This window comes from Corvus kubaryi, unplaced genomic scaffold, assembly GCF_017639235.1.
Source record: "Corvus kubaryi isolate FWS band 111438036 unplaced genomic scaffold, C.kubaryi_AGA036_p1.0 37308, whole genome shotgun sequence".
NCBI lineage: Eukaryota > Metazoa > Chordata > Aves > Passeriformes > Corvidae > Corvus > Corvus kubaryi.
This window is the reverse complement of record NW_024581096.1, coordinates 5,272,110-5,285,457: the sequence shown is the minus strand read 5'-3', so window position 1 is coordinate 5,285,457 and position 13,348 is coordinate 5,272,110. Positions and strand designations below refer to the sequence as shown.

Below are 13,348 nucleotides of genomic sequence, written 5' to 3'. Positions count from 1 at the left end.
ACCTTACTCCATACATGCAATAAAAAACCCAATATGGATTAATGTCAACTTCTATAATTCTTTCCTGTTTTTACCATGCAATGCTTAAAATGTTTTGGATGTAATAATTGTGTGGTTCCAGTAGTGGGTGAGGTACCTGGGTAGCTGTAGTAACATCTTTGCTTAACATGATACACTAGACCTAAACTTTCTTACAGTTTTACCTTTGTCTGTGGTTAGTAACACAATGAACAGAAAATGAATCTAAATATTGCCCTCAGAGAGCCTCTCTTCTGTTGAAGACACTTGGCTTGGGACAATGCTGATGCCAGCCACAAGTCCTAATTTCATCCCAACTTTGTAGCAGCTTTCAGTTTGTAGCTTTAGTAAAGAACTACTCCCATTTAACTGTGGAAAAGATATTTTTCCAATGAACTATGTGCTGAGTTCAAAGTTTGTTTTCCTCAAGAATTTATGCAAACAAACCCCTTATATTCTTTCTTGGTTGGATTGACCTAAAAGCTTGCTCAGGAATGAAAGGTTTGCACAGTCATACCAAGGAATGCTTTTTTCTGTGTTTCTTTGATGTTTGTACATTTGAACGATGAAGGAAAGTCTTTTCTGACAGACCTGTTGACTGTTTCAAGACCCAATTACCATTAGACTCCCTACTTTGGGATTATAGGTGAGGAAGGAGATGGGATGTCTTCACAGTACTTGCATCATGATTTCTTCATACTGCTACTTTCAACTGCATAAATAATTGTGGTCCATTAGGAGCATGTCTCCCTGTGAGAACCATGGACATGCAAAGAGAGGGTAATAAAAGGAGTGTATATAGTAAATCCAAACTTGAGATTGAATTTTTGAGAACTTGTTTGTATTCACTTCTGATTTTCACAGCTCAATTAACCACAGTGGAGTCTGTGTTTCAACTGAAAGAGAATCATAATTTGTTGTCACAGTGGAGTTTTTTCCCTTTATTAGTTTGCTCACTTTACAAGGTGCTGAAGAGTCAGCATCTATGAAGAAAATATGGAAATCATGCATGATTTTTCCTTGTCTCTTGTGTGTTGTGCTTTTGGTGTTTTTGTTTTGTTTGGAAAGAATCAGGATGATGTATTCGGGTCATGAAGACGTAGAAAACTGCCTTAAAATTTATTGGCATGAGGATATCTGAAGAATGTGTGTTGGAAAATTACTTCTCTTTCCTTTGTTTTAAATAAGCTGTTCTGGATAAATTAGGACAAGAAAAATTGGCTTGGATGGGCTTTGCTTGACTGGTGAAAAGTACTCTCTATAGTTGTGAAGAAGTCATGCATCTCTGAGTAAAAATTGAGCAAGTATATACTGGAAGTCTGAGGGAGGACTGATGTTTGAAAAAGACAAGTGTAATGTCCTGTGTAAGTTATTAGTCTATTGTCTTGCCATCCCTTGCAAAGAAAGAAAAGAAGAAATATGGGGATTCAGTGATAAAGATATTAAAGTATAGGGAATGTATTTAATGAAATTCAGTATAATTTTGGAAGAAAGGAATTATTCTCCATTATTTGGTAGAAAGAAAACCTAATTTGACTGTTTCATTAAAATGCATACAAAAACAGTAACAGTATTAGTGCTGTATAACATTCTAACTTAAAATTAACACAGAATAAAAACAAGTGTGACATGAAATAAAAGTTGTCCCAAAAAGGGAGACCTCACCAAATGCAATTATTTCTACCATGTCCTAGATTATCATGAAACCTTAAACTATTCTGTGTTTTCGTCAGTGATCTAGGCGCAAATATTCTGATGTTGTAAATAACTGTGATTTTATGTTATGAAGTCTGGCAGGGTTTTAATCAATGATGAGGACATTAGAGCTGGAGAGAGGAGTCAGGATGTCTCAGCACAGCAGGCCTGAATACAGACAGTTTGCTAGGACAAACCAGGCAACGAAGGATGTACCTTGAATGAGAAGTCCAAAGTGTTAAGTCTGTAAAAGTTGTAGGGGCCAGTCTCTCCCTTTCCATACCCTGTCACCACAGTTGTGGGCTAAGAGGGGCTGATGCTGTAATCAGGAGTGCAGTAAAGACAAGGAGGGAAGGGAGAAAGGGCACTGATGCTTCAATACAGTATGCACCTCCACAGTCCACCTAAAATGCAGAACAAATTTGAAGACAATGATGACAATGGCTACAAAAGCCATTGGAGGGCTGAAAGGACAGTCTGTCAGTGACCAGCCTAAACCTAGGCAATCTATTTAGCACAAGAGGGCTGAGTAGTACTTGATATAAATTTTTTAAGTAGCTACAATTAATATTTAATTGCCTGTACATTGCATGGTTTTTTTGTGGAAAGCAAATGGCAATAGAGTAAATGAGGAAGAGGAGAACGGACAGTTTCATTCCTTCAAAACAAGACAGTTCATTTTCACAGGAGGTAAGCTTCAGCTAGAAAAGTTATGTTTTAATCAGATGCATGTTGTCGAGTTCAATACAGGATAATTAAATGAAATTTTATGGTTAGTGTTTTATAAATGAGCATTCTAGATCTTTGGGTGTGGTTTAATAGTCTTCTGTTCTATAAATCTGGAAAAAAGGAAAAGCATGGATAGCACTATTGCATTCTAGCTTCTCCTTGAATGAGGCTGATGTGCTGTGCACAGCAGGCTCTGAATATGTGTGCTACCTTGGCTTTCTTTCAAATACTACAAATATTTGATTACATAAAGTTCATGTAGGAAGAAGACTAAATTTCCTATTCCTTCAAGCCACATAAAAAGTTAACCTCTGATTTATTGTTAACTAAATGGCAATGAAGGCAAGTAAAACACATCCTGAAATGGAAAACACTTGAGCCTGTTGCTTGCTGCCTTATGCTGAAGACTAAGCAAAGATGCCTTGGGGAATTCCCCCTTCCCTTTTGCCAGTGGAAAGCTTCTTCCTCACACATTTAATCTTCCTTGCACTGCCATGCTTCAGAGGTTGCTCTGCATGCTGACATGTCCTGGTTCCTCTCTCCATTTTGCCAGCTGCCTACAGAGAGGTCATGGGCCCCGGGGTCAGCGGGAAGCAAAGACTTCATCAGATGCCTCAGAGCTCATGGGAGGGAGGCAGTCACCAGCAGTGCTCTCCCTTTGCTGTGTGTCCACATTGTCCCAGGAACTAGCTTCCCCAGATGCTTTGCCAGGTAGCCTGGTGATCTGCCTAGGAGAGCTGGAATGAATTGTATAGAGGACACAGGCCTTGTGGGATGAATGCTAAGCTGGTGTTAGCTGTCTGGTCAGGAAATGCAGAGTGAGTATGAAGTGCGGCCATAAGAGGACCAGCAGAAATGGAGTTTGGGAAGTGATGGATGCTTGTGTCTACTGATTATTACAGGAACCCAGCACAGACCACTTCAGGATGGTACTTGAGGCTGAGGTAATTAAGCCTGCTGAGAGAGACGGAGTGCAATGACAGGATGTATTACCTTGGGCTTGGTGTGATGGTGACACGGTTACATTACCCTGTTCAGGCTGGGAGCATGGGCGGAGCTGGCCTGCATCTGCCAGTTTGTGTTGCAAACATCTCCAATCCAAACCCAAGCACAAGTGTGGATACTTGGCCATCCTCACGATGAGAAATTAGCAGCCAGGAGCACTGCTCAGATTGCATTGCTTCCCCTGTCCTGGGCCACTATGTCCATGGGAATATGCTTTCAATCCACATTCTGTGGATCAAGGGTTTTATGCCCAAATGACTGGGAGCTTTGGGCAACACTCTATGGCAAAATAAGATGTACCAAATCTTCAAAGTATTCTGTAATCAGGGATTGCTCAAGATTATAGCCTAGTTGATGGGTTGCTAATCTCTGTGTTGCTCTACGTGACCTGTATTCAGCATGGATGGGCACCCACATTAAAGCCTATCTTTCTGGGTGAAATCTGAAGCCTTATCCTGCAGATTCTTAAAACTTGGTAAATGGATTCTTCCATGCTCTTTTGGAAGGACTGTAGGGTCTGCAGGCTTTTGGCAAAAGCTCCAAAAGATAATGCAGAGATCATGTTTTGTGTCAGGATTGACAGCTGACATCGCTCAATAGAACTTGGTTTCTTTGTATTTTTCTCTCATTTCAGATGGCTGATTTTGTGGTAGAAAGGTCTGGAATAACATACTGAAACCTGTTCTGCCTGTCAGCTGACTCTGTTAGTCTCTGATTGCTATATATCAGAGCTTATAATAGCAGCCGCTCCCACATAAAATTGACTCTGTTTGTGTATTGCCTACCAGAAGGATACAGTATTTAAACACAATAACATAATTTATTGTAAGGCATAAGGATTCTTTTGCTCTGGCTCGGCATCTCCTCACTTGACATATGATTTCAGTGTACTCATGCTGGTGCAAATAAGACCAGATCTTTAATGTAGAATTATTTGAAATTATGCAGGTTGTTTTTGTATTTGTGCTTCTTGGCTGAGCTTTGCCTTTAGATGTGGGCTCTGTTGCAAATATGAGGCTGTGTCTGCACATGCATTTTTATAACTAGGATGTCTTTGTAATAGTGGAAGTCTTAAAATGGCTGAGCACCATGATATCCTCACACATTCTTTTCTAAAGTTGATACCTCTGTGGTGAGATTGCACATTACTGGATACAATTTGTTAGCAAAGCAGGGAAACTTTCTCTGGAAATAATCTCTCCCCAAATATGCCCTGCCACCCACCAAAAAACCCCAACCAAACAAAAACCCCTGGGAAATTCCACAGAAAACTTTCACTTCTGAAAAAAAATAAACCCCAAAACCTCATCTCACCTGATTTTCTTTTCACATTGAAAACATTAAAACAGGAATGCCTAGCTCCATTTCTTCAGGGTAGATCATGATGGGGGTACTCAGATCTCTCAGATCTGGGCAGGTCTCTATAGCTAACATGTGATAATGCACCGCTTGACCCATCTTGCCAAATAGTGCAAGCTGCCACCCTGCATTTCCATGCTAAGGCAATCTATACCAGTTTAGGGCATGAAAATTTTCTCCACCAAATATTTCAAGGAGAATGGCTATTTTTTTGCTCATTTGTGGGGAGATATGTTATTTTCCAGAGAGCTGCCTGTAAGCTGGTTTGTGAACTGGACAACTGTAGCAGATATATCCATTCTCCTGGACAACTGTGATTCTCACAGCCACTGGTTTCAATCTTAAAATGAAACCAGAAAATACTCTCCAAGGAAGAGGTTTTGTGTTCTCATTCTAAAGCACTCTTTGTAAAACCTCACCTAAAAAATTATGTTTTGGTCACAGTAGACTGTGTTTAAAATTTTTGGATAAACATTGCCATGCTACCTGTGAAGCAGTTTATCCCCACATGTGAAAAATTTCAGACTACCAGCATATTTTAGTTATGACATATGAACATATTCAATGATTGATTCTTTCACAGGCATTGACTGACTGACTCAAAATTCAGTTACTGCTAGAAATGAGCAGTGGAAACAGAGGCAACAAATTACAAATGAGGTCTGTTGGTTACTAGCAATAGCCACCCTTGGCTGAAGCACTGGGTTTGCATATGGTAAAAAGGATGCTCAGTCTCATAATGTCATCTGGCAGTATATGTCCTCAGAACGTGCTGTGAATATGGTGCTCAGGCATAATTTTAAGTATGTTTTTTCAAACTTGTCATAAAAAGCTGTTAGAAAGTTGTTTTTAAAAAGAGAGAGAAAGGAGTAATAAGTCACAGTTTGTTGTGTACACCTATATAACAGGGCCTTTATAAATACTGAATAGAAATTCCCCTTCTATGCTTTTGTGTAAAGACATAATTGCAATCAGCAGGAGGGGAAGAGTATTTGCTGTTGCCCTGACATTTAGGGAAGACACATTGGACTAATGATCTAGGGCAGTGTTGGGGCAATTGTAGTACCAGCACCAGAGACTACACTATGGTGTATATAGTGTATTCTGTGTATATAGCAAAAACAGTTTTACAGACAGGAGACCATATGCTCCCTCATATTCCCTGTGGAGAATCAATTACACTGGTTTTATACCAAGTCTTTTGTCATACTTCAAAGTCAAAAGTTCCCAGGAGTCCATAAGATTAAGTAAAATATCAATGTCTTTCTTCTCTAATAGTTGCATAATGTTGGCATCACATATGAGGAATAAGATTTCCCTCCAGTTTGCCATGGCTTTTGCTGGACAAAGTTCTAAGCAGTTAAAAATCCTTAATGAAAAATCAGTTTATCTGGTAGCAAGTGTGTGGCCAGTGTGTCATCATGAACTACTTGCTTGCATGCTATCTATCAAAGCAAAGACATAAACCTGAAATGGAAATTTTATTCCTTCAAGGGAGGAGGAGGTTAAAAGTCTCAAAAAAAATAGTGTGGTGTAACATTAAAAACCACTTTAAGACTGAGTCAGTATAGGCTTTGGGAAATATTAGAGAGAATGTACAAAGTGAAAAGAATATTTTTTTGTCTGAGGGTCTGGTGGGTACTTTCAAGTGAGGTTTACTTTTCTTTGGAATTTTATGGGACATTTAAAGAGCAATTGGAGACTGAGGTGCATAAAAGGTTGGGTCTGTCTGTGATCAAGCAACACCAACAGGGGTCAAAGCACTTTTTCTAGAAGTTCTTTCTAGAAGTCTGAAGGTCAGCAGAAAAGGCTTCTGGGAAACCATTAGCATCCCAAGTACCACAAGCCTGGAGTGGAGGATTGTGGCAGGATTTGTTTATCTTTGTTGCAGGCAATGGAAAACATGCCTTACAGACTATTTCTTAGCACTTTGTATGTAAAAAAAAAAACCATGAACAGGAATATTAATAGGGCTAGAACCTGGGTTATAGCATTTATGTTGTGCTCTACCAGAAGTAACATTGGAATAAAAATTCCTTTTTTGCTCTACAGTTGCTGAAATGCAGGAGCTTGCCAGGTTACTTTGCCTTTGTAGGGCAGCTGAAGGCGTGACGTTGGCCTGTGTCTTTCATGTAACCCATTCGTCTCTGTTTTCCAAGAAATAGTATTTGCTGGCAGTATTTGCTGCCCGTATTTACTGCAGAGTGTTTGTAGGAAGCTCACAACACACTTATTGTTCAATGGCCAAATGATTAGCATAAATATTATGAAAAACACTTTCTCACTTTATGTAGTGATGTGAGATGGTGACATCACTATGATGCCATATCACTATGGAATCAAATCCATGTTAATGTCATACAAATATCATCCTAGTTCTTGTGTACTGCTCTCTTTAATCTAGATATGCTCCTTGGACCTGTTTTGCTTTTATTGTCTACAGCGTATTTCTCTGTGTGTGACCTTCCCCAAAGGAGCTCAGTGAGTCTGTTTCCTCTCTTGTAAAGCTGGAGGCTGCCTACTTCCTCCTTTAGTTCTGACATTTCCCAGCATGTGCTAGCATCCATAATCATGCAAGACAGCGACACAACAGGCAGGGACACTGCAAGACCTGGTGGAGGGATGAAGAAATTACTTCCAGTTCCCCCTGGGTGTGTCTGTGTGTGCAGGATTCACCCTTAGGCACGGGTGCTGTCCCAACCTCACACAGTGCACCTGTGTGCCCTTCCAGAGTGTCCCTCGGTGGCAGTGTTCACATCCTGCACACACACAGCAGAACTGGCCTCTACTTTTTCGTAGCAACAGATGCTGGCCCACTGAGTTTTGAAAGCCCTTTGCCACGTGGAGAGCATGGCAGGGTGATTTGCAGGGCTTTCCAGCCTCCTGGCCCTGGGAAGAGTGTGAGCTCTGGCTTCTGCCTCCTCGATCACAGTGAGTTATTGCAAAGGTTTGAAACTGGTGTCATAACAAATGTTGAGGCTTGGGAAAAAGTCTTGAGGTCAGACCTGAAAGGAGGGATAATGCCCTTTTCCCAAGACTGTCTCTTTCCCACAGGTGCCTTTAGATAACTATATGATGCTGAAACTGATAAGATAATGAAGGTGCTAAAGGCAGGCAGCATAAGAGGATGAACCCGGCAGCTGCTCTGTGAAGTGGCTTTGGCTGAAAGCTGTGTCCTGGTGGGGTGAGCTGTACGAGCCATGCTCCAGACCCACCTTTTTGGCACAGAGAAGAGTGTCAGAGTGATCCACTGTATCACAAGTATGTTGTGGCCTGAGAAACACTCTATTAAGCAAAGCTGTTAAAATGTGATCTTGCTTCTTAGGAAAATCAGTTTCCCATATTGAGGGTATATAGTGCAGATATATCAGTCCCAGAGGGCAGGGCTCTCAGCAGCCTCACAGGCAGGTGTCTGGGGGGTCCAGGGAATTTGCTGGCAGCCGTCTCCTGAGTTTTCTTTGCAATCGCTATTCAAAACATCTGGACATACATAAATAGATATTTTCCATTGGAAAAATGTTCTCCTGGAAGTTTATTATCTATTTATCCATTTTTTTAAGCTAAAATAATTGCTTCTAATAAGAGATAGTCAAAAACCCCACAGGTGACTCAGCATTCCTTCAGGAGCAAGCAAATAACTCAGTATTAATTCTTTAAATGTTCTCCACTGCTAATTGGTCTGCATGAGAAGAAAAAGATAATAACGTTTAATTTTCTGAGCAAACATTCACATAACCTAATAGAATATAATAGTAGCACCAAAGGGAGCTGCTATTTAAATTTCAGTCCTGTTGTGCAAGGCCAAATCTCAAGCTGTTTTCTTTTAAGATACCCAGCAGCCAGATGGAAGCTGACTGTATTGAACTGGGAGATTACTTAACCAGAAGTGTAGCTCTGTCTCAAGTTTTGTTTAATGCTGGCAGTAGACTCATAAGAGTTTACGGTTCAATATATAAGCAGGCTTAAATCTCAAGCAACTGATGTTCTTGAGGCTGTGGGAGATTCCTCTAGTGTGTCGCCTTGCAACTGGTTTTCTAGGAGTCATTTTAGTTTGTGGGTGAACTCTCATTTTAAATCTTGTCTGTGATTAAAATTAAACATATATTCTTATGTTGTTGAACTGACAAAGACGTAAAAATATTATTACCTTAGGAGTTTTTTGTTTGCATTTTTTTAAATCCAGTGTTATATCCAGAAACATTTCTAATCAAAGTTATTTTTAAAATGAAAAATGAAAACATTTATTGACATTTTCCCTCTCTTCGGGCTGTTTCAGTTGAAGCTAATCAACTAATCATGTCCCTGTCTGCAAACAGTTATAGTTGTACCCAAATCTGCATTTTTGCCAAAAAGATTATTCAACTGAAACATCTTATCCTATGCTGCATGATATAATTCTTCTTTTTTAACTCTTTGAAAGAAAGCAGCACACCAGTGTACATGGAGAACAGACTGTGAAATATTATTCTGTGTACTTTTGTAGAAGAAATTATTTCCGTGATAATCAAAGATAATTTTTCAGAGCTGTATGGGTCTGATAAAACTATTATTACATACCCTTGATCTTATTTGTTCAAAGTGTAATTAAATAGAAATGAGTGCATTCATCAAGTACATTGGTGGAATTAGGATTTCCAGACAAGGTTTTGAAGAGCCCCCATCATTTCACGCATCTGATCTGTCAGGTGGCCTTATACATGTGAAGCGCAGGAATGGGCAGCTCAGCAGGAATGTGTGAGCTGGCTCTGCTGCTGATGTGAACACACAGGAGGAGCACTGGTCTGGCATGCAGGAGGAGGGGAGCACAGGAGCCTCAGGAAAGGCCTTTGGGGGAACAAACTGCAAGAGGGGCACTGCAGAACATGGCTAGACTAGAGGGTTTGTTGCCACCAGAAAACTTGGACTGCTATCCTTTTCTTCTTGTTTTCAGGCAGACCAGCTTACTTTCACCTCTTGAACAAGTGAGAGACATAGGAAGAAAAAGCTTCCTCAAGATAAGAGCAGGAGCCTATGTTGTACGTGCACTCAGTGGATCAAAACATGAAGCTTTGCTGACAGCATTTCCTTCTCCATCCACATCGCTGGTATCATCTGCCTGATATTTCCAAGGTGTGTTCTCACCTCCGACATTCAGCTTATCAAGAGGTTAATACTACCTCGTTATCACATCATTTTTGTTACTGCAAGAGGATTTACACACAGACTGAAAAACTGCAAAACAGATAGAGGCGAGGGAGTTACTATAAAAAATAATCCTGCCTCATTTTTTCTCATTTGACTCTTCAGTCATTTTTTCTTAGTTGGTTAGTGTCCAAAGTTACTCTTGAGCTTGGTTTGAGAACTCAGCTTGAACCCTCAGTATTTTACTTCTTCAAAATTGCTCATGTTTTGATGAGCTCTATTAATGCCTGGGTGATTACAGGAGGAACAGTACTCTGGTGGGAGTTTCAGGAGCACTGAGCAGGGGGATCACCCCTTCCCTCAGTCTGCCAGTGCAGCCCAGCCAGCCTGCACGCTGTGGGGCACTGCCAGCACCCGCTGCTGCCCTCCCCAGACTTGCTGAGGGTGCACTGTGTCCCACTGCCCAGGTCACTGGGGAGGTGCTTAGTTCCAGGAGCCTCCTTCTCCTCTGAGAAACGTCACACCTGACTTGTTGCCAGCCAGGCTGTGAATTTTTCCTGAGCATTCCTTAAAGTTCCTCAGCCCACCCTATGGGTCACTCAGCCCGTCCTCATTTTCAGATTGTTTGCAAGTGTTCTGGATGTCAAAAGCCTTGAAAATGTCAAGGTATACTTTACTATTGCTAATCCTGACATTTGTTCTTTTATACATTGTTCTTTTATACATTAAAAACACCTAAATATATAAAAACACAAACAAAGCTTATTGGGGAAAAAAAAAAGAGTTCAAAATTAAAGACTGTATCAAACTTTTATAGCTTTCTTGCAAGACATTGTTAAGTACTCACTCATAATTCTCAAAGGCTTCAATTAAAATTTTGACATAATAACACTTCTCCGTGGTGGCTAGTTTTGTATCTGTAATACATAACTTTATTAAACAAGGGATGAAATTATTTTTATCACTATTGGAGTATAACCTAAAGAAAACCAGGGGAGGTGGGGTCCCAGAAGAAAAGGCGGAATTACTGACACTTGCTGTTGATTATTCCTGGTGAAGTTAAAATGCAGAATGAAAGACAAAATGTGAAATGGTATTTTTGATGAAGAAATAAAGCAGGCTCAATGAAACCAAGATAAAATATGAAAAATGTCAATATTAATTATAGAATGTTATGGGTGGCTTTTTTCTTAACAAAATACCACTTGTATGAATATTAAATTCCACTTCAGATAACTGGAAGGGCAAATTTTTCAGGAGTATTTGAGGTAGAAAGCCTGGAGATGATCACAAAAAAAGACCCTTTGCACTTCTGTTACACCAGCTTTTTTTTGGGTCATTTCTAGCCACGTCTGGAACCTTTGGATGTAAGAAACATTTCTTGTACCACCATTCCTGGGCCATCAGCTCAGGCTTCAGTTCAGCAGAGCACATGCCTGCCCCAGAGTCTGTGTTTCTGCTCTGTGAGGCACATGAGTGGTGGCTGGGGAGTGCCTCAGCCCTGGGCTTGCCTTAGTCCTGTAATCAGTAGTGTGATTCTTGGCCGTGCAGAGGGGAAAATCCCATGTCTCTGTTTGGAATGTGGTGTGAGGAAACTGTGAGCAAACGAAACCTTCCTGGCTGCGGGGCACAAGGAACCATGGGGAGACCTCCCTGCTCTTCTCTGTCCTGGTGCAGCCAGACAGCCCAGAGCTTCAGGGTAACACTGTTGTGCTATCAAAGCATGAACTTGTCGGTTATCTCACTGACATATTTTTAAGGTTCAGCCACAGTCAGTTCTGCACACTGTCTGCCTATTAATCTGCTTTGTTTGTGTTTTCACAGGCAGGTGACAGAGGCCCTCTGCAAGCAAAAAAGAAGCACTGATTGCTTCAGTCTCTCCCATTGAGCAGTCACATTTTGGCTCAGATTCCTTTTCCTTCCTTAAGACACTGTTGTTTTCGCAGGTTTCTTTTAGTTTGCATTGTACGTTGTTCAGTGTAAGTCTTCTCCATATATATACTTCCATCCCTCTTTCTCTCTCTTCCACCTCTAGACTGCACTGTCAATACAAAACAATATAAATCGACCTACCAGTCAAAATACACATTCCCATCTTTTGGTGAAGCAGAGGATGATCCATGTTTTTTCAAGCTTTACAATTATGGCAAAGCTATTTTGCATAGTGTGTTCAGCATGCTATTTCCACAGGTAACTGCACAGATTTTCTGCTTTACCATGCAACCAAATAAAAACATTGTAAGTACCCCAAAAACAGAGGACATTTATGGAAGTTTGAAGTAGAATCATACCAACTGTATCAGTGTTGGTTTGCCTGCAGAGGGAGATGTTTGAGCAGTGATTAGAGCTATTCTTAGTGCTAGCTCTTATTCAAGCTTGCAGTCAATCAGGTAGAGCTGGGTAAGCACCAGGAACAAGTTCCAGCAGATAACACAGAAACCAGTGGCCACTCTCAGTGTTCCCAGTAGCGCTACTGTTTACTTCATGGCAAAAGAAACAGGGCTGAGTGACAGCTGTCGTTAAACTATTTCCTGACAGTGTGCAGGATAAACTTATTTGGAAACAAACATTTTTTAATCCCTGGCTAAGAAAACTTGACATCTAACCCTGAACATGATATGATTTCTGCAGCAGGTTTTCCTACACGTGTTTCAGCCAGACCTGTTACTGCACATATGGTTGAAAATAGATTCTGGTGGTCTGGATCTGTTTCTCCTTCTTTTTTATTTTTCCCTGGTTTGCTTGTGCCCTCCTCCCCTCTCCCTGTCCACCCCTTGCCTCCAGAGAAGTGTTGTAAACTTACGCATGGAGACAATGGGGTATATCTATCTATCTATCTATCTATCTATCTATCTATCTATCTATCTATATCTCAGTATCTTCCATTTTATTCTGGCACTTCTTTTCTGATTCTCAGGGAAATTCTCTGTGTGAAGTCACCAGCCTGAACCTGAGAGATGGTATATTTTTTGGCACTGACCTGGAAGCACCAGGAAGTCTGAGAAAAAAATTCCTCCTCACTGCCTTCCATGTCTAAAACTTTCATTTTCACAGCATGACATCAGGACCCTTGTAAGATTTCACAATGTGGATGAAATAATTTCATTTTTCTTCCCCTCTGGGAGCTGGGCTAAAATACCAAACCAAATAAACAGCTACCTGTAGAAAATAGGGAAAATGCTTCCCTTTACAACAGCCTGTTCACACAGCTTTTAGTGCATAAACCTGTAACAGATAGGAGGTTTTGTTTCAGATACACATTATCGCACCAGTAATATATGACAATTTCTTAGTCTACTGAAATGTCATAATTGTTCTTTTTCTTTAAGTTTGTAGAATCTTCTTCCTCTGTTAGCATGTTCCTGACGGACTACTTGTTCCGGTTTGGCCAAATTTAGAAATATATATATATACTCTGAGA

General features: G+C 40.5%; 1 long non-coding RNA gene across 2 annotated transcripts in view; it reads left to right on the top strand.

Moving 5' to 3' along the window:
• The window catches only part of LOC121664764, a 57,043-nt gene extending 43,819 nt beyond the window's left edge, over nt 1–13,224 (top strand). For both annotated transcript variants that reach the window (XR_006016115.1, XR_006016114.1), the window contains 2 exons: nt 9,737–9,915; nt 11,752–13,224. This is a non-coding gene — a long non-coding RNA (uncharacterized LOC121664764). The remainder of the gene's footprint in view (nt 1–9,736; nt 9,916–11,751) is intronic.
• The last annotated feature ends 124 nt before the right edge of the window (nt 13,225–13,348 follow it).